The sequence below is a fragment of the Gopherus evgoodei genome, chromosome 19, assembly GCF_007399415.2.
Source record: "Gopherus evgoodei ecotype Sinaloan lineage chromosome 19, rGopEvg1_v1.p, whole genome shotgun sequence".
In the NCBI taxonomy this organism is placed as follows: domain Eukaryota; kingdom Metazoa; phylum Chordata; order Testudines; family Testudinidae; genus Gopherus; species Gopherus evgoodei.
The window spans coordinates 1,855,916-1,874,931 of record NC_044340.1 but is presented as its reverse complement, the minus strand read 5'-3'; the positions used below and the strand labels follow the sequence as shown (position 1 = coordinate 1,874,931).

General features: G+C 42.3%; 1 protein-coding gene across 2 annotated transcripts in view; it reads left to right on the top strand.

The window, feature by feature from the left end:
• Positions 1-19,016, top strand: part of FEZ1 (fasciculation and elongation protein zeta 1) — a 153,759-nt gene that overhangs the window by 12,202 nt on the left and 122,541 nt on the right. The window lies entirely within an intron of this gene.

Below are 19,016 nucleotides of genomic sequence, written 5' to 3'. Positions count from 1 at the left end.
TTTAACCCAAAGAGGCTTTAATTTATTTTAATGCAATGCGTCCTCATAAAGCTGTCCAAAAAAGGAAAAATAAAAACTAAGAAAAAAATGAAATTTTGAAGACTTTTCCATTGTGCAGGGTTTCTAATAGATTTCTTTTCAGTTTTTCAAAATTTTTATTGCATTTTAAAATATTTTTTGGTCAAAAACATTGTGGAAATGATTCTTGACCCTTGTTTTCAGTAAACAAAAACAGCTGATAACCATTTTGATAATGGTTTTGATTTTTTTTATTAAAAACAATGGCTAAAGAAGTCATGAAAATGTCTGTGAAAAATTAAAACATTTGAATAAGTGAATAGTTTTTTGCAAAATATTTTTTCTTTGGAAAAAGGCCATTTTAATGTTTTTGTTTTCAAAAAAATTGTAATGTCTGTACCAGGCCTGCACAACATACGGCCCGCGGGCCTCATGCGGCCCGCGGAGGCTCACTGTGCGGCCCACAATGGGGAATCAAAGGGCTCTGGGCTGCCCGCAGCCGTGGGGAGCCCAGAGCCCTTTAAATCCCAGCCATGGCCAAGATTTAAAGGGCTCTGGGCTGCCCGCAGCCACAGGGAGCCCAGAGCTCTTTAAAACTCAGCCACTGCCGGGATTCAAAGGGCTCTGGGCTGCCCGCAGAGATTCCCGCTGCCACAGGCAGCCCAGAGCCCTTTGAATCCCAGTGGTGGCTGAGATTTAAAGGGCTCAGGGCTCCCCGCGACTGCAGGCAGCCCAGAGCCCTTTGAATCCCAGCCGCGGCTCCAGCGGATGGTCTGGGGCTGGGATTCAAAGGCCTGGGGCTCCCCTCAGTGGCAGGAGCTCTGGTCCCTTTAAACCCCTGCCCCAGCCCCGCAAAGTTCCGGTTTCCCCCAGCCGCCAGAGCCCCGGGCCCTTTACTTTGCCCCTGACAGCTCCCAGCCACCTCTTCAGCTGGGAGCCCCTGGCTGATTTAAAATCAAGTATCAGCTCTCCACCCCTAACCTTCCTTTTTGGCCCACAGCTGTTTTGGTGGGGCTGCGCTGGGGAAGGAGGGTTTGTTTCTGCAGGAGTGGGTGGTGCTGGGGTGGGGTGTTTCCGCGGGCTAGGAGGCCCTGGGGGGGTGTTTCCATGGGGCTGGGGGTTTCGGCCTTCAGCTGTTTTCTTTGGAGTAATGTGGCCCTCGCTGATTTACGAGTTGTGCAGGCCTGGTCTGTACTCACAAAGAGATAATGACAAGGCTTCTAGGTCACCATTGAGACTAAGGCTATTTTTACACTACCGTGTTTAGTCAACTTAAGTTACATCTGCTTTAATTACGTCAGTTGTACACATCCACACAATGCTCCTTGCGTTGGCAGATCACATCTACAGTCAGTGCTCTTGCACTGACAGAGAGTTGTATTGTGGGAAGCTATCCCACTGTGCAACTTGCCATCCTCTGATCCTGGGAGATCTGGGAATGGATTGTAATGCATCATGGGAGTGTGATCACCATCCCATGATGCAGTTATACCATCATTCCATGGGCTTCTGACTTAATTTCATGCCATTTTTAAGAGCCCTTGTAAACTATGTGCCCGCCATCTCTATCTGAAAGCATGGATCCTGAACTGCTGAGCATTATGACCACAACGCAGCTGATTCTGCAGTATTTCATGAGCTGCGAAACAGAAAGTGAATCAGTGGTGCCTGCCTTCCTGTGTGCCATGGAAAGAAATAATTCCAGATTGCTGCTGGCATTCATGGAGCAGTTGCACATGGTGGACCATTGGTACTGGGCTCAGGAAACAAGGACTGAGTGGAGGAATCTCATTGTGATGCATATATGGGATGACAAGCAGTGGCCGTAGAACTTTTGGATGTGCAAAACCATGTGCGGAGCTCGTCCCAGCATTGCAGCATAAGGACACCAGAATGAGAGCTGCCGTCACTGTTGAAGTTGCAGTGATGCAAGTCTGCAGGGCTATCAATCACCTCCTGCTACAAAGGACTGTGACTCTTGGTAATGTGCAGGAAATATTTGATGGTTTCAAGGCAATGGGATTCCCAAATTGCAGCAATAGATGGAACATATATCCCAGTTTTGGCCCCAGACCATCTTGAGACAGAGTACATCAACTGAAAGGGCTACTCCTCCATGGTCTTGCAGGCGCTAGTGGATCACCAGGGCCATTTCACTGACATCAATGTAGAGTGGTCATGGAAGGGGCAAATGCACGCATCTGTGATGTTATGAGTGTAATATAATATCTCATTGAAAGATGACAGGACCAGAGAGACTTAATTAACTCACAGAGGGACCTGACCCATGAGCGAACTTTAGAGACTTGTTAGGAAGATCTGTAAATGAATAAAGCTTTGAAATGCAAGTCTGCATTGTTAGAGGTAGAAGGGGAGATGTTTGCTCAGGTCTTGTGATGTAAGCAAATAAGTCTTGTCTATTGCTATGGCTTTAATTCAAAGATCAAAAAAGGAATATTAACATTTAGGAAGATACTTGAGTGAAATAGTACTATTGTCTATGTGTCTCTTTGAAGGTTGTGGTAACCTGTATCTGAACTGTTTAATGAATAAATTACCCTGTGTTAATTGCCAGGATGTTTGGGAGAAGAAAAGTTAAGCCTATTGTTTTCTCAAGCCAAAAGGCTGCTGGAAACATATAAGAATCCTGGGATATGATCCTACTTCATCTCAGATCTGCTTTGGGTTTCAAGAGGGGGAAACCTTAAGCCATAAGGATTGAGATCCCCAGTCACTGACTGGAGTCACCCTGAATATGGACATTGGACTATAACCTATGGACTATTTCTAAAAGGACTTTTGGTAACTACAAGCTCGTCTCTGCTATGTATCTGAACCTCAAGAATTGAATTCAAGTCTGTATGTATATTGATCTTTTAACCAACACTCTCTCTCTTTTCTTTTTAAATAAATGTTAGCTTAGTTAATAAGAATTGGCTAATAGTGTATATTTTGGGTAAGATCTAAGTTATAATTGGACTTGGGTATAGGCTGATCCTTTGGGATTGGAAGAACCTTTTCTTTATATGATGAGGCAAGATTTTCAGTAATTGTCATCATATCTGACGTGTGTGTCTGGACGGAGGCCTGAGGCTGGGTACTTTAAGTAAACTGCATTGTGTGAACTTCTAAGTAACCAGTGAGGTATTACAGAAGCTGTTCTGTGCTGGCTTGGTAAATATTAAGTATTGGAATAACCACCAGCTTCTCAGGTTTGTCTGCCCCATTTTGTTTGCAGTTCACCCTAATTGAGTGACCTCAGCTGGGTCCCACAGGCAGCACCATCACAGCATCTTTAGGAATTGTGTAGCAAACTGCATGCTGGGACTTTCTTTCCAGACCAGAAGATTCTGCTGGGGGATGTGGAAATGCCCATAGTGATCCTGGGAGACCTTTGCTCTCATGGCTCATGAACCCTTACACCAGGAACCTAGACAACAGCAAGGAGTGCTTCAACTACAGTGCTTCAACTACAGGCTCCCCATCCAAAAAGGTTGGGGACCACTGCCCTAGGGGTTGAGTGCAAGGGTACAACTGAAAGGGACCAGGAACATGCACAAAATGTGGTGAGGGAGTTTGGGGAGAGCATGGAATGGAATTCTGTACTGGCTGCAGGGGGACTCATGCATGGATGTGCTCTGACTAAAGCATAGTGAGGGACTTGAGCATCTCTGTCTGGCCCTCCAGTAGCTTAATCATCCACTCCTGTCCCTCTCTCCTTTCCAGGTTATCCAGCCTGATATTTTCATTAATTGTCTCACTCCGTGTTCTTGTTTCAGTATCTGCTGTAGCTGTTGACTGCAGCGCTTCACAAAACATATCCTCCTTACTCTTCCTGGTTTGCCGTCTTATCTGAAGGAGGTACTCTGCCCTTGTGGTGCTGTGTCCAGTTTTGGGCCCCACACTACACAAAGGATGTGGAAAAATTGGAAAGAGTCCAGTGGAGGGCAACAAAAATGATTAGGGGGCTGGAGCACATGACCTGTGAGGAGAGGCTGAGGGAACTGGGATTATTTAGTCTGCAGAAGAGAAGAGTAGGGGGGTGGGATTTGATAGCAACCTTCAATTACCTGAAGGGGGGTTCCAAAGAGGATGGATCTAGACTGTTCTCAGTGGTAGCAGATGACAGAACAAGGAGTAATGTCTCATGTTGCTTTGGGGGAAGTTTATGCTGGATATTAGGAAAACTTTTTCACTAGGAGAGTGGTGAAGCACTGGATTGGGTTACCTAGGGAGATGGTGGATTCTCCTTCCTTAGAGGTTTTTAAGGCCCAACTTGACAAAGCCCTGGCCGGGATGATTTAGTTGAGGTTGGCCCTGCTTTGAGCAGGGGGTTGGACTAGATGACCTCTTGAGGTCCCTTCCAACCCTGATATTCTATGATTCTAAGTGGGCACATCTTCAGAAGCCAAAGAAGCAATGAACTGACACAGTGTTGTGAGTGTGCTCACAATCATGAATCACAAAATTTACACACACATCTATCTCACTGTCCCTTGGCTAGCATACAGCTTGATGTGAGCCTGAAATATGGTGAGTTCGGTGTAGGGGGGCTAGAAAGGGGGGAACGGGCAAGAAGGAACAAGGGACCTGGGTGGTATGAGAAGGGGATTCCTACAAGCTCCTAGTGGAAATATTCTGAATATTGGTATCCTTATCCATAGGTGGGGTAATCAAACCCGATATCTCACTCCTGAGGGTAACCACGGTGCAAGGGTGCATCTCTTTCATTCGTGTGGCTTCAGACTGTCTCTGTATACTACTCGCCTGTGTGCTGCTTTGGTCCCTGCAGAAATAATTGCCAGTTGAGTGCAGCAAAATTTCCTACAGTGGTGGGAAAAACAAGTTGGCTGATTGCAGAATATCTGCAGGAAAATTTCCTAGAGATCTCTTTGGAGGATTCCCAGGATACTCCGGTGTACATTAACAAACTTTTCCTCCACGGCGTAGCTGCATTAGCTCTGTTGTTAATTTCTTTCCCTTATCCTTCCTCTACCATATAACAAAGTACATGAGAGCTCAATTTCCTCGCACCATGAAGTATCAAAGTAAAATGCATGCTTACCTAGACTCGCATCCCTTCCTTCATGTGCACTGGAGCCAGAGTGTTGGGACTGACTAGATCCTTCCAGAGTCAAAAAAGAGGTCCCAACTCACCACATCACCGCATGACATTTTCCTGTGTTCCACATCCTCCTCCAACTCCTCTTCCTTGTCTACCACTTTGTCCTTGGGGTTGACTCTGCTGGCTGCTTTCTTCTGTTCTCCCCACACACACCCGAAGTATCCACTGGGCTCCAGGCAATGGAGATGGAGTTGCAGCCAAGAGGGCATGCAGTTCCTTTTAGAAATCAAGGAGCGACAGTCAGCCTTCCTTGCTTTCTGGTATGCCTGCCTCAGCTCCTTGATCTTAGCATGGTATTGCTGTGTGTCCCTTTTGTGACCCCTCTCCTGCATGCCACTAGCAATTAGCCTGTAGATATCAAAGTTCCTATGGCTGAATTGAAGCTGCGACTGCGCAGCCTCCTCTCCCCACAGACCCAGCAGATCCAACAGCTCCTGTGTATTCCACGCAGCTGGGAAGATGCTGTGTGAACTGTCCATGCTGAGCAAACAGGAAGAGAAATTTCAAAAATTCCCTGACCTTTAAAAGGAGGAGGGGCACATACCTGTGTCCCTTCAGGGCAGCAGAGTTCAAACTGAGATCAGAGTGGTCATGATGGGCATTGTGGGACACCTGTAGGCCAATTAGGGCAACATAAGCAAGTGTAGTGTGTCAAAGTTAGACTCAGGACTCACAGTTTGTCAGATCACTCTGTTTTATTAGCACAGCGCTCTGCTAATAATACCCAGATAATGTGAGCAGCATGCAAGACACAAACTATCTTATTTATACACAGGGGCAGCTCTAGGCATTTTGCTGCCACAAGCATGTCAGGCAGGCTGCCTTCGGCGGCTTGCCTGTGGAGGGTCCACTGGTCCTGCGGCTTTGAAGCCGTGGGACCAGCGGACCCTCCGCAGGAATGCCTGCGGGAGGTCCGCTGAAGCCGCGGGACCAGCGCAAGCCGCCAAAGGCAGCCTGCCAGCCGCCCTTGCAGAGCGCCCCCTCCCGGCTTGCCTCCCCAAACACGCGCTTGGTGTGCTGGGGTCTGGAGCCACCCCTGTTTATACAGATAAAAGGGCGGGAACTAAACAAAGCAACAAAGAGAGCAAAACTGTAAAATTTACCTGGGGCACAGCATGCATATCCTACTTCCTTACTAACTCTTATCGATCTAAGGCTAATATTTCACCAATCGCCCTTAAGTGAGCATTCCTGACGCCTTGATTGCAGCATTTCAGCTCTTTTGCGTAAAGGAACAGACAGCATTTCTTTAATCCTTTCTATTTTTACAATATAATTCATTCTACTTTCATAAGTGTCTACACTGATGCTGTGTCACTCTAAATATGTCGCAAAAAGTTCTTTGCCACTCGTCAAGGTGGTTTTATTATGCCCGGGTGGCAGGGGAATTACATTGACAGGAGGAGCATTTCAGTGTGTGTACCTCCACTCTTTTGTCAATGAAAGCTGACTTTTGTCAGCAAAACTGTGTCATGTAGACAAGGCCTTAGACTTGGTCTACACTACAGAGTTAGGTCTACGTAAGACAGCTTATGTTGACCTACTATGTCAATATACACACTACTGCCTTGCCATGGACACCAACAGCCGACTGAATTACTGCAGTGGCTGTAGGACAACCTAGATTAAGTCGATCTACTTTTCTATTGTAGGCAAACCCTTAACTCTGTTTAGAGTTGGGGCAAATGATACCATGACTCTGCTCCATTCTTATTACTAGGGATTTATAATCTGAGATACACAGACAGGATTCCATATTCTGTCCTTCAGAAACACAATGCTTTGGGTTTATTCATTTAGGGTCACCCAACAGAGTGCTTCCCATTAATTTGATGGAATAGATCAATTGAGAGGGTGGGAGGGCAGAAAGGTTGTGAAATAAATGATATTTAAAAAATAAATTAAAATTTGTGCTTGTCAACTTTAATCTTGTCTCTTCAGTTCTAAGGAGGTTTTGGGGTGTATGTTTGTGGGTGTGGGTGTGGGGGCAAGTATTTCTAGGACTTGGAAATGGAGATCAAACAAATTTAGTTGCATAAAGAATGATCTGTGTTTCCATGAGCAGGACATTCAGATCATAGAACAGAATATGATAAAAGGCATAAAAGAGCAAGAAGGGAAAAGTAAAAGGGAAGAAGGGACTAGAAAGAAGACTAGGGACAAAGAGGCACTATCACTAAATCAGAGCATCAGAGGGTACTGTACGTGGCAACAACCCCTAGAAGGATTGTCTCTGTATCTAAAAGCTGCTCAAAGGATCAGATCTATTAGTTGAGAGGCTGTCACAGACTAGTAAGACATTGTCTAAACACAAAATTGCACTGCTAGATCCCACCCCCCAGTGTGCATGCGGTTATACAGAGACACAATTTCAGATTTTGGTAGGAGGGGGCAACTTTAACCATGATTCCAGGGGCTACTTAGGCATCTGAAAACTTTAGCACTTCAACCAAAACCACACTGTTTTAGTAAATAGATTTATTAACTACAGAAAGATAGATTTTAAATACGTCTGTCAAGTGATTAAAAAATTAATTGTGATTAATTGCGCTATTAAACAATAATAGAATACCATTTAAAATATTTTTGGATGTTTTCTACTTTTCAAGTATATTGATTTCAACTACAACACAGAATACAAAGTGTTCAGTGCTCACATATTTATTTTTATTACAAATATTTGTACTGTAAAAAACAAAAGAAATAGTATTTTTCAGTTCACCTAATAAAAGTTCTGTAGTGCAATCTCTTTATCATGAAAGTTGAACTTACAAATGTAGAATTATGTACAAAAAACCTTGTATTCAAAAAGAAAACGATGTGAAACTTTAGAACCTACAAGTCCAAGCAGTCCTACTTCTTGTTCAGCCAATCACTCAGATAAACAAGTTTGTTTACATTTGCAGGAGATAATGCGGCCTGCTTCTTGTTTACAATATCACCTGAAAATGAGAATAGGTGTTTGCACATCACTATTGTAGCTGCCATTGCAAGATATTTATATGCCAGATGTGCTAAAGATTCATATGTCCCTTGATGTTTCAGCCACCATTCCAGACGACACGCATCCATGCTGATGATGGGCTCTGCTTGATAACGATAGAAAGCAGTGTGGACAAATGCATGTTCATTTTAATCCTCTGAGTTAGATGCCACCAGCAGAAGGTTGATTTTCTTTTTTGGTGGTTTGGATTCTGTAATTTCCACATCAAAGTGTAGCTCTTTTAAGACTTCTGAAAGCATGCTTCTCAGATTTTGGAAGGCACTTCAGATTCTTAAAGCTTAGGTTGAGTGCTGTAGCTATCTTTAGAAATTTCACATTGGTATCTTCTCTGCATTTTGTCAAATTTGCAGTGAAAGTGTTCTTAAAATGAACAACATGTGCTCGGTCATCATCCGAGACTGCTATAACGTGAAATATATGGCAGAATGCAGGTAAAACAGAGAAGGAGACATACAGTTATCCCCCAAGGAGGTCAGTCACAAATTTAATTAACGCCTTTTTTTTTTAACGAATTTCATCAGCATGGAAGCATATCCTCTGGAATGATGGCTGAAGCATGAAGAGGTATATGAATCTTTAGTGCATCTGGCTTATAAATATCTTGCAACGCCAGCTACAATAGTGCCATGGAGATGCCTGTTCTCACTTTCCAGTGACATTGTAAATAAGAAGTGGACAACATTATCTCCCATTAATGTAAACAAACTTGTTTGAGTGATTGGCTGAACAAGAAGTAGGACTGAGTGGATTTGTAGGCTCTAAAGTTTTACAATATTTTGGTTTTGAGTGCGGTTATGTAACAAAAAACCCTACATTTGTAAGTTGCAATTTCATGATAAAGGGATTGCAATACAGTACTTGTATGAGGTGAACTGAAAAATACTATTTCTTTTATCATTTTTATAGTGCAAATATTTGTAATAAAAATAATATAAAGTGAGCACTGTACACTTTGCATTCTGTGTTGTAATTGAAATAGATGTATTTGAAAATGTAGAAAAACATGCAAAATATTTAATAAATTTCAATTGATATTCTATTGTTTAACTGTGTGATTAATCACAATTAAATTTTTTAATCGTGATTAATTTTTTTGAGTTAATCGCGTGAGTTAACTGCGATTAATTGACAGCCTTAATTTTAAGCAGGGCCGGCGCTACCATTTAGGCAGCCTAGCCAATCGCCTAGGGTGCCAGAATAAATGGTGGGCGCTGTTTTGCCGGAGGGGGCGGCAGGCAGCTCCCGTGGAGCTGCCGCAATGGTGCCTGTGGAGGGTCCGGTGCTCCGCGGCTCCGGTGGAGCTGCCGCAGTTGTGCCTGCGGACGGTCGGCTGCTTGCATGGCTCCGGTGGACCTCCTGCAGGCATCACTGCGGCAGCTCCACCGGAGCCATGGAGCACCGGACCCTCCGCAGGTACCACTGCAGCAGCTCCACCGGAGCCGTGGGACCAGCGCGCGGGGCGGCGAAATTGCCGTCCGCCTAAGGCGCTCAAACCCATAGCGCCGGTCCTGATTTTAAGTGATTATAAGTAGTTAGTATAAAGACCAAAGTTGGTTACATAAGAAGTAAAGATAAATTTGCTGTCTACATTCTACAGCCTAAGGAAGATTTGAATCAGTCTCTCACCCTAATAGATGTTGCAGGTAGGTCACAGTTCTCAATACACAGGCTGGATTCCCTTTCCAGCCTGAGATCAAACTCTGAAGTTCAAAATCTGTGTCTTCCAGACGATCTTCCAGGTGTTGAGATGGGGGAGGAGAGAAGCCAAGTGATGATGTCACTGTCCCTCTGTTATACTTTCTTCCAGCTGCTAGAAAGATCCTTGCTGTGACGCGGGGTCAGGCAGGCCTCATTGTGTATGTGCTCTCTCTGAGCAGCTTCTGGGAGAGTGGATTCTTCTTGATGGGCCATCAGTGCCTGTCTGGCCAGTGATAGTTGCTCCTTTGTTGTTACGGAAAGGCAAGTTGTGGGTGTTACCAACCTCACAACATATTTTAGTAACACATTTAGCAATACTTCATAACTTCTCATACAAGTATAGTACAAACAATTCAATAGGATATTAATGTTCAACAAATCAAGCCTTCTTAAATGATTCCTCACAAGGCAGACTTTGTTCAAAAAAAATTACAATCAGATCACAGTGGTGAATGTGGGGGTTCCTGGGTGCTACTTTGAGGTACGGAGTCTCACAGGGAGGGCAACATCCCCCATATCCTCTCCCGTCTCCATAAATGGCACCCCTGCAGTTGTACCAATATAAAGGGGCTTATACTGGTATAACTGCATCCACAGCAGAGATTGCACCGATTTAACTATTTCAGTAAAAAAAACAGACCAAGAATTAAATTGGTACACAAACTATGGGACCTAAGCCTTAATGTCTGTGACAGGGGTAGGCAACCTATGGCGCAAGCTGATTTTCAGTGGCACTCACACTACCCAGGTCCTGGCCACCAGTCCGGGGGGCTCTGCATTTTAATTTAATTTTAAATGAAGCTTCTTAAACATTTAAAAAACCTTGTTTACTTTAGATACAACAATAATTTTCTTATATATTATAGACTTATAGAAAGAGACCTTCTAAAAATGTTAAAGTGTATTACTGGCACATGAAAACCTTAAATTAGAGTGAATAAATGAAGACTCTGCACACCATTTCTGAAAGGGTGCCAGCCCCTGGTCTATGATATTGAGCTTACTGGAACCTCTTGGATGCTCAGCACTTTTGAAAATCGGGCAATGTATTAAAGGCTGGAATTGTCAAAGGAGCCTGAGGAGTTAGGTGCAGTTCCCATTGAAATAGGATTTGGGCTCCTAATTCCCTCAGGCTCCTTTGAAATCCAAGCCTGAATGTCTAAAAGTGTATTAAAGTGGTTGACTTTAGGCTCCTGTTCTGAAAATCTTGGCCTCAGGAAGTTCCACTGCAGGAACTTTTGTTATTTAGCTGATCCCATTCAGCAGAAGCTTTCTGTGAAGGGCAAATTCTCTGGTTGATGCTCTTGTGTTTATCATTTAGAAGTGCAGCATAGCAGGAAGAAGTTCTTTCAGCACTTGTACAAACTATTTGTTAAAGGGACACCATTGCTTCCATCTGGAAGGATTTTTGACTTACTATTGCTCCAAGTAACATGAAAGCTAGAACTCTGATTTTCAGTTTGTTTATGTAGTCCATTTGAGAGTACATTATACACAGTCTGTTTCACAGGAACTGCCAAACCGGATCAGACCTGAGATCCGTCTAGCCCAATGTCCTACTTCTGATACTTCAGAGGAGGGTGTAAGAAGCATCAGGTAGATGTGAGGGTAATCTGCCCCCACATTATGTCTCTTCCTAGTCTCCAGTAATTATTGACTGGCTGAAGCCCTAATGCAGAAGGTTTAATATCCCTTCCAAAAGTTTTGTCATAATTAATTATAACTCTGGACATTCTTGTTTTCCATATAAATGTCCAATCCCTTTTTGAATCTTGCTAACTTCTTGGCCTCAATGACTTCCTGTGAGTTCCTCTAAGTTCTAATTATACAGGTTGTGTGAAAAAGTGTTTCCTTTTATCAGTGTTGCATTTCCCACCTTTCAGTTGAATTGAATGTCCCCTTGTTTTTATGAGAGAGAATAGAAATTCTCAATCTACCTTCTCTAAACCCATCATTATTTTATGTAATTATATAATTTTATCATGTTCTCTCTTAATCATCTCATGATCTTCCAGGTGTTTTATTATTCTGATTTTAATTATCATTTCAAACAGTTTAGCAAGTGCAAATTTAAAGGCTTTTTTAAAAAACATCCTTCCTGCACCAGTGGTGCCACACAGGATGGAAACCAGTTTCTTCCATCCCTCTCTGTCAATTGCTGCTTCTTCCAATTGTTGTGTGGTGTTGAGATTGATTATTCTGCCCTTCCTAAGGTGTTTTGTTTTGTTTTGTTTGGACACCCTCGTTTCCTCACACCAGTTGCTTTCCACATGACTCTTTCATGTGGGAGTCTGTGTGTTGGTATCCAGAGTACATACCACAAATATGTCCAGTGCTTCCTTCTAATTCTGGTGGAAATGAACTGTGGGTGATTTCTTCGATCTCTTTGTTGGTGATTAAGTCTTTCCAACCAATGCCCAGAATCTTTGTAGGCACTTATTTTTTGAAGGAGTCTCGTGTTTTTGTCTAATGTTTTAGTAGATCTCCAGCTCTCACAGCCATATGTTAATAAGAAGACAAAAAATATGAAACAATAGAATGCTTAGGGGAGAGGACAGCCTTTCCTGATGCCTACAAGGTGAAGCCCTGAGGCCCTGACTGAAGCCCTGAAGCAACATAAGGCATAAACTGGAAGGGACCTGAAGGGCTTCTAAGCCCTGCCTCCGTCAGCACAAGCAACCTCATGATACAATCATATTCATAAATTTGTGCAGCACTCTCTTAAATTTAATTAAGTTGTTTGCCCCCACAGTTCCTTTTGGGAGGCTGTTCCAGAACCTCACTCCTCTTATGGCTAGAAACTTTCTTCTAATTTCCACCCTGAATTTATTCATGGCCAGTTTATACCCATTTATTTTTGTTCCAAGATTATCCTTTACCTTTTAATAGCTCTTCACCCTCCTTGGTATTTATCTCTGATGTATTTATAGAACGCATTCATATCCTCTCTCAGTCTTGGGTTTGCTATACTAAACAAGCCACACTGTTCCTGTCTTTGTCATAAGATAGAACCTCCATTCTCCTGATCATCCCAGTAGGTATTCTCTCTACCTTTTCCAGTTTGAATTAATCTTTCTTGAACATGGGTCACTAGAATTGTACACAGTATTCCAAATGAGACCATTGCCTTGTACAGTGCTATTAATACTTCTCTATTTGTGCTGAGAATGCCTCACCTGATACATACCATGATCGCATTTACCTTTTTGGCACCTGTTAAGTTTTGAGGTGGGGGTGGTGGGCGCACGCCAGCCCATATCTAAATGTCCCTTCTCCAATTGCCTTTTTTTGCAGTTGCATGGCACTGGTGGTGCATCATCATCCTGTGATTAACCAACACACCCAGGTATCTTTCCTCTTCAGTCATTTCCAGCTGATGAGCCCCCAGCTTGTAGCAGAAATTATTATTATTAGTGCATGACCTTGCATTTTGTAATATTGAATTTCATCTCATTTCTGTTAGTCCACTTTTCAAGATCATCCTGATTTTCCTGTATAACATTCCAGTCCTCCTCTGTATTAATGATGCCTCCCATCCTTATATCATCAGCAAATTTCACTCACAGACTCCTACTTTTTGTGCCAAGGCCATTCATAATTTTTTTTGATAACATTGGTCCCAAGACTAATCCTTGAGGAACTCCACTAGTAATCTCCTTGCAGCCCAATAGTTCACCTTTCAGAACAACCCCTTGCATGTGCCCCGTTAGCCAGCTTGTTACCTATTGTGGTAGAAAGAGAGAGCCTGAGACATAAGGAGCCTGGTACGAGGCCTAAGGCCTTAAGTAAAGTCAGACCCTGCTGCTATAAAGCAAAGTTAGCAAAAGTTAGGCTCTGGGCAAGTATTAGGCCCTGTTACAAAACACGCCTACCTACTGGTTCGGTGTCCAGAACATGAACTTGGCAAGAATACGGCTAGTTTTTCAAAAACACAAAGACTCCAAAGAAGCACTAGGCAATGGACACTTGCATAAACAGATTCCAGAAGGGTAGTAGTAGAAACCCTGATACAAAGTTATGGTATAAATACACACCCCAAAGATGATACAGGGACACACTAACCCCTTTTAAAGATAAAGTCAGAATGACAGGATGATGGATAAAAATGTCTTCATTGAACCAACATGTACAAGGTAATGGTGCTAAATAACCTCTTCGGAGGGGCAATATTTGTGTTTGTTTGTATCAATGTATTAAAAAAAGATCACAGAGGGGGTGTCTTTGTCCGGCCTAGGGGGGAATGGAAAGTTTTGCCACTCATTGAAACTAGTCCATTGTCATGGGCATAAATGTGCTTGTCTAACTGTAAACATTGATCTGGAGAGCTAGTGTAATGCTGGCAGACCCTGGTTGTTGGCAGGCAGGATTGAACTGGGGACCTCGAGTTTATTGCATGAGCTTCTAGTGCATGAGTTACATACTTCCCCTAGCTGAAGAAGCACATACTGAGCTTCAGAGTTTTCCTAGTTGAAATCCCGGACAAGCCCCCACTGGTAATGCCGACAGACCCCGGTTGTCGGGATTGAACCTGGAACCTCTGGAGCTTAGTGTATAAGCTTCTACCGCATGAGCTAAAAGCCAACTGGCTGTGAGCTAAGGCTGTAGAGCAGACTCATTTTATTTCCTCTCTTTCTAAGTGGTCTTGGTGCCATCAGCTGGGACAGAACACTCCCACCCACAAGGACCATGCTTTATCAGCAATTAGCCTGTCCAAGCACCTTCACCACTGAACCGAGTCTGGGGGCTTCTTGGGCAGTTCGATCAACGTCTGCTGTGTTAGTTACCTGTGCAGAGCTGGTGTAGCACATAGCAAGAGCACATATGCAGCCAACAATGGACAACATCCATCTTACAATACTTGTACTAAACTCTATGTTTTCTAATTTATCTAATAACACTGCTCTACAGCCAAAATGCTTCTGAAATAAATGTAGTCCAACTTTACTAATTCTGGGTCACTGAGAACGAAAATGATGCTTAAAATTGTTGATTGGCTCTAGTTTTCAAGATATGCTATTGGGTCAGTATATATGACCCTTGACTTGGGAATGGCGGAGGATAAGTGAGTTATAAAGGGAAGGGATCTCAATTTAAACCAGAAATGACTAAAATACATCTTTGACTGGATCTATGAATAAATCTATGACTGGGTTTGGACAGTACTTGCTTTTTAGGCAAAACAAGGAATGGTGCAATCTGAAGCTGGTATTGCATCATACATGATATGAATTGCATCATGTTATTCCTAGAAGTCATGGATGATGCAATCATAACGAAGCTTACATCACTCTGCTGAACAAATTGCCCTATATCAGCTCTAGAAATCATCCAGTGTCGTGCTCTCTTATTTGTCAGTGTTTGATTTTGCAAAGGGACACATTTCTGTTTAGCCAAAGTGAGCAGAGATGCCTCGTACTTGTGTGAACAGTGCAGATAACTTCTGCTATGTTTGTGGTGAAGTGACTTTTGCATCACAAAAGCGCAATATAACCATTATGGTTAAGAAAGCCTATCACCTTTATTTTGGCTGCAAAATTGGAGATCGGGACAAGAGGTGGGCCCCACACATATGCTGCAGCACTTGTGCAACAAATCTTGGCCAGTGGTTGAACAGGAAAAGGAAATCTATGCATTTTGCAGTGCGAATGATTTGGAGAGGGCCAACAGATCATACTAGCAATTGTTACTTCGGCATGGTGCCTCCAGTTGGGAAAGATGTGTCAAAGAAGAAAAAGTGGACTGTGCATTATCCAAACATTCCATCAGCTATACTCCCAGTACTCCACGGAGAAGGACTGCCTGTTTCTGATGCACCAGAATCATTCTCACTTGAGTCAGTCGAGGAAGAGGAAGAGGATGAAACTTCTGGTCCTGAACCATCAATGTCACAGGACCCACATTTTCTCCCATCCTCCTCCTCTGAACCACACCTCATAACACAAGGTGAATTGAATGACCTTATCAGGGATTTGGAACTACCCAAGAGTAAGGCAGAGCTGTTGGGCTCCAGACTACAGCAGTGGAATCTCCTGGCAGGCTATCAGGGCAAATGGAGCCCATCAATGCTTGCAGACTATTGCTGGACAGTGACAAGAGATGCTCCATTTAATAAATACAAGAGACAAGCCAAGAAGCGCCGAGTAGACACTGAATAGGACTAAACTATGCACATAATAGATTTTTGCCTTTTGTTTCATAATAAATTTTATATATATAACCCTTTTGCTGATTTTTAAAGTGTTACATAAACAGGACAGGTGAAATATTATCATTTAAAGCAACCATAAACACATGAAAAGACCTAGGTTTACAATTTATGATTAAAACTCTGCTATCTACACAATATACATAGACATAAAATGTAAAAACTTAAATATCTTAGAAACAGTAGCAATCCGTTGTTTTAATTGTCATATTTGAATTCAGCACATCAAAATACATAATAAATATCACATTTTATCTCTGAAGCAGACGACTTCTCAAAAATTGTAGACTCGTGTAATTAACTCATAATACCACATAGCCAGTCATTCACCATTTTGTATATATGCATCTGATTTTTACTGCTAAGTGTAGTACTTTGCACTTGTCTTTATTGAATTGCATCTTGTGGATTTCAGACTAATTCTCCAATGTATGAAGGTTATTTTGAATTCTAATTCTGTCCACCAAAGTTGCTTGCCACTCTTCCAAGCATGGTGTTATGCACAAATTTTATAAGCATATTCTCTACCCCATTATCCAGTGATTAATGAAAATAGTGACTAGTACTGGAACCAGGGCAGACCCCTGTGTGGCCCCGCTAGTTATATCCTCCCAGTTTGACAGTGAACCATTGAAAACTACTCTTGGAGTATGGTCTTGTGATGATGTATCCCGTAATGCTTTATGGGAATATGACATAACTGGAGTATGTTTTATGCTACATGTGCCATGTAATGTATCTCTATAAAGGTTATGGTTTACTGAATCTGTTCATCCTATTTGTACACATATATCATTTTTGTACTTGAAGTTATGAATATTGTCTGTATACTTGCTTGATTTCTAAGTAAGCTTTGTAAGGCATTTGGTCAGCTTCTTTAGAAAGGAATTTGCAGAGTTAAGTGCCCAGTCAAGAAGCACTTAAGGAACAATGCATCTTGGAATGCTCCAATCCACATAAGAAGTCTTCCTGGAAACATACAAGATACCATGTGGGCAATGGCTTCTGCCTGTAAAAACTGTGAGTCATGCATGGACATGTGACTTGCCCAGGTGACTCCAGAACTCCATCTTTTAGCTGAACTTTGCATAAGAGAGAGGAGGGGGTCTCCACCCATGAGAGAAAGTCTATTTAAACCCATGGGAGACTCCTCCATTTGGTCTTCAGCTGGCTAAAGAGAGAGCCTCCCCACCCCCAAGGATACCTGAAAGAAACTGGAACAAAGGACAGTCCTTACAGGGGGTGTGAGTGATTGCTGAACCCAGACTGGCAGGAAACTAGTCTTTAAAAGGAAGCTTACTGGAATTGTTGAAGTGTTATTTGTATTCGGTTTCTTAGACATAGACTTGCATGTTTAATTTTATTTTACTTGGTAATTCACTTTGTTCTGTCTGTTACTACTTGAAATCACTTAAATCCTACTTTCTGTATTTAATGAAATCACTTTTTACTTATTAACCCAGAGTATGTATTAATACTGGGGGCAGGAGGGCAAACAGTTGTGCATCTCTCTCTCTCAGTGTTATAGAGGGTTGGTTTGGCATTATTTGTTCTTAACAAATCCCATTTTGGCTATTACTTATCACCAGGTTATCCTCTAGGGGCTTACAAATTGGTTGTTCAATAATTTGTTCCAATATCTTTCCACGTATCAAAGTTAGGCTAACTGGTCTATAATTCTCTGAGTCCTCTATGTTCATGACTCAGGCCTCAGAAAATCATGGCCAAAATAGACAAATTCAAATTAGAAATACAAAATGTTAACAATGAGAGTTTGTGAAAAGCATTCACCCAAGGGCAATATGGTGTTTTTGTCTTGTTTCCTTTTTCTGCGTGAGTTCATTTGAGAGTGTAGTGATTTTCTCATTTCAGTCACACAGTTGTTCTTTGACAGGGTTACAGACAAGTGGATGGGGGAAAGCAGAAAACATGATATACCTTTGCAGTGCCACAATAGTGAGATAAGGTGAGTGAGGTAATACATTTTATTGGACCAACCTCTGTTGGTGAAAGAGAGAAGCTTCCGTGCTTGCAAAGCTCTTCTTCAGGTCTAGAAAAGGCGTTACTGCTAAATACAAGGTGGAATAGGTTGTTTAGCACAAGTAGTTAACACACATTGTAAGAGACCATTGGAGAGGAAGTGGTGAGTTAATACATCTGCAGGAGGGGAGAATTAGTGAGTTACAGATTGTTATAATAAGCCAGAAATCCAGTGTCTTTATTAAGGACGTGTTTGTTATTCTTCATCTCTTTAAATCTTCAGATCAAGACAGGATGCTTCTCTGGAAGATATACTTTAGACAAACACAAGTTATTAGACCCAATACAGGAGTAACTTCACAAAATTCTAGGGCTTGTGCTATACAGGAAGTCGGACTATATAATGTCCCATCTGGTTTTAAAATCTTTGCATCAAACCAACTACGCAGACTTCTTGTTCAAATTCCAGAGTGATATTAAACTTTCCAGGGAGTTTTTCCGTCAAAGAAAGTGGGACTTTTGTATTATTTATTGTTATTGTTTTGTATCATATTGTTATTGTTTTGTATTGTGTTGTTTTACTCAAGTTTAGAAAATTTACCCTATATCCTCTGGGCTTCTGTGACTGCTACAAATGAGGTAGAAAAGTGTTGTCCTGTCTTACGTAAGTTCTCTATCTGGCCCAATTTCTCAACCGGATGGCTAACTTCCATAGTGGTTGGTGACCCTGGGAGTTCCTTCTCAAGGTGAATTTTAAGTTCCTTAAGCCCATCTCTCTTAGCAAGTTCTGAGCAAGTTCATAGTTGTATTGTGCCCATCTCTCTTAGCAAGTTCTGAATTGGCCAAAGTTTCCTTGTTCATCACTATTTCCTGGAAAACCTTTTGGTCCTTACTAATGAGGTTGATGGTCACCTCATCAATCTATCTTGTCCAGACTGGGAATCTTGTAGCTGGGCTTCCAAATATGCCTGGACACTTTGTAGCTG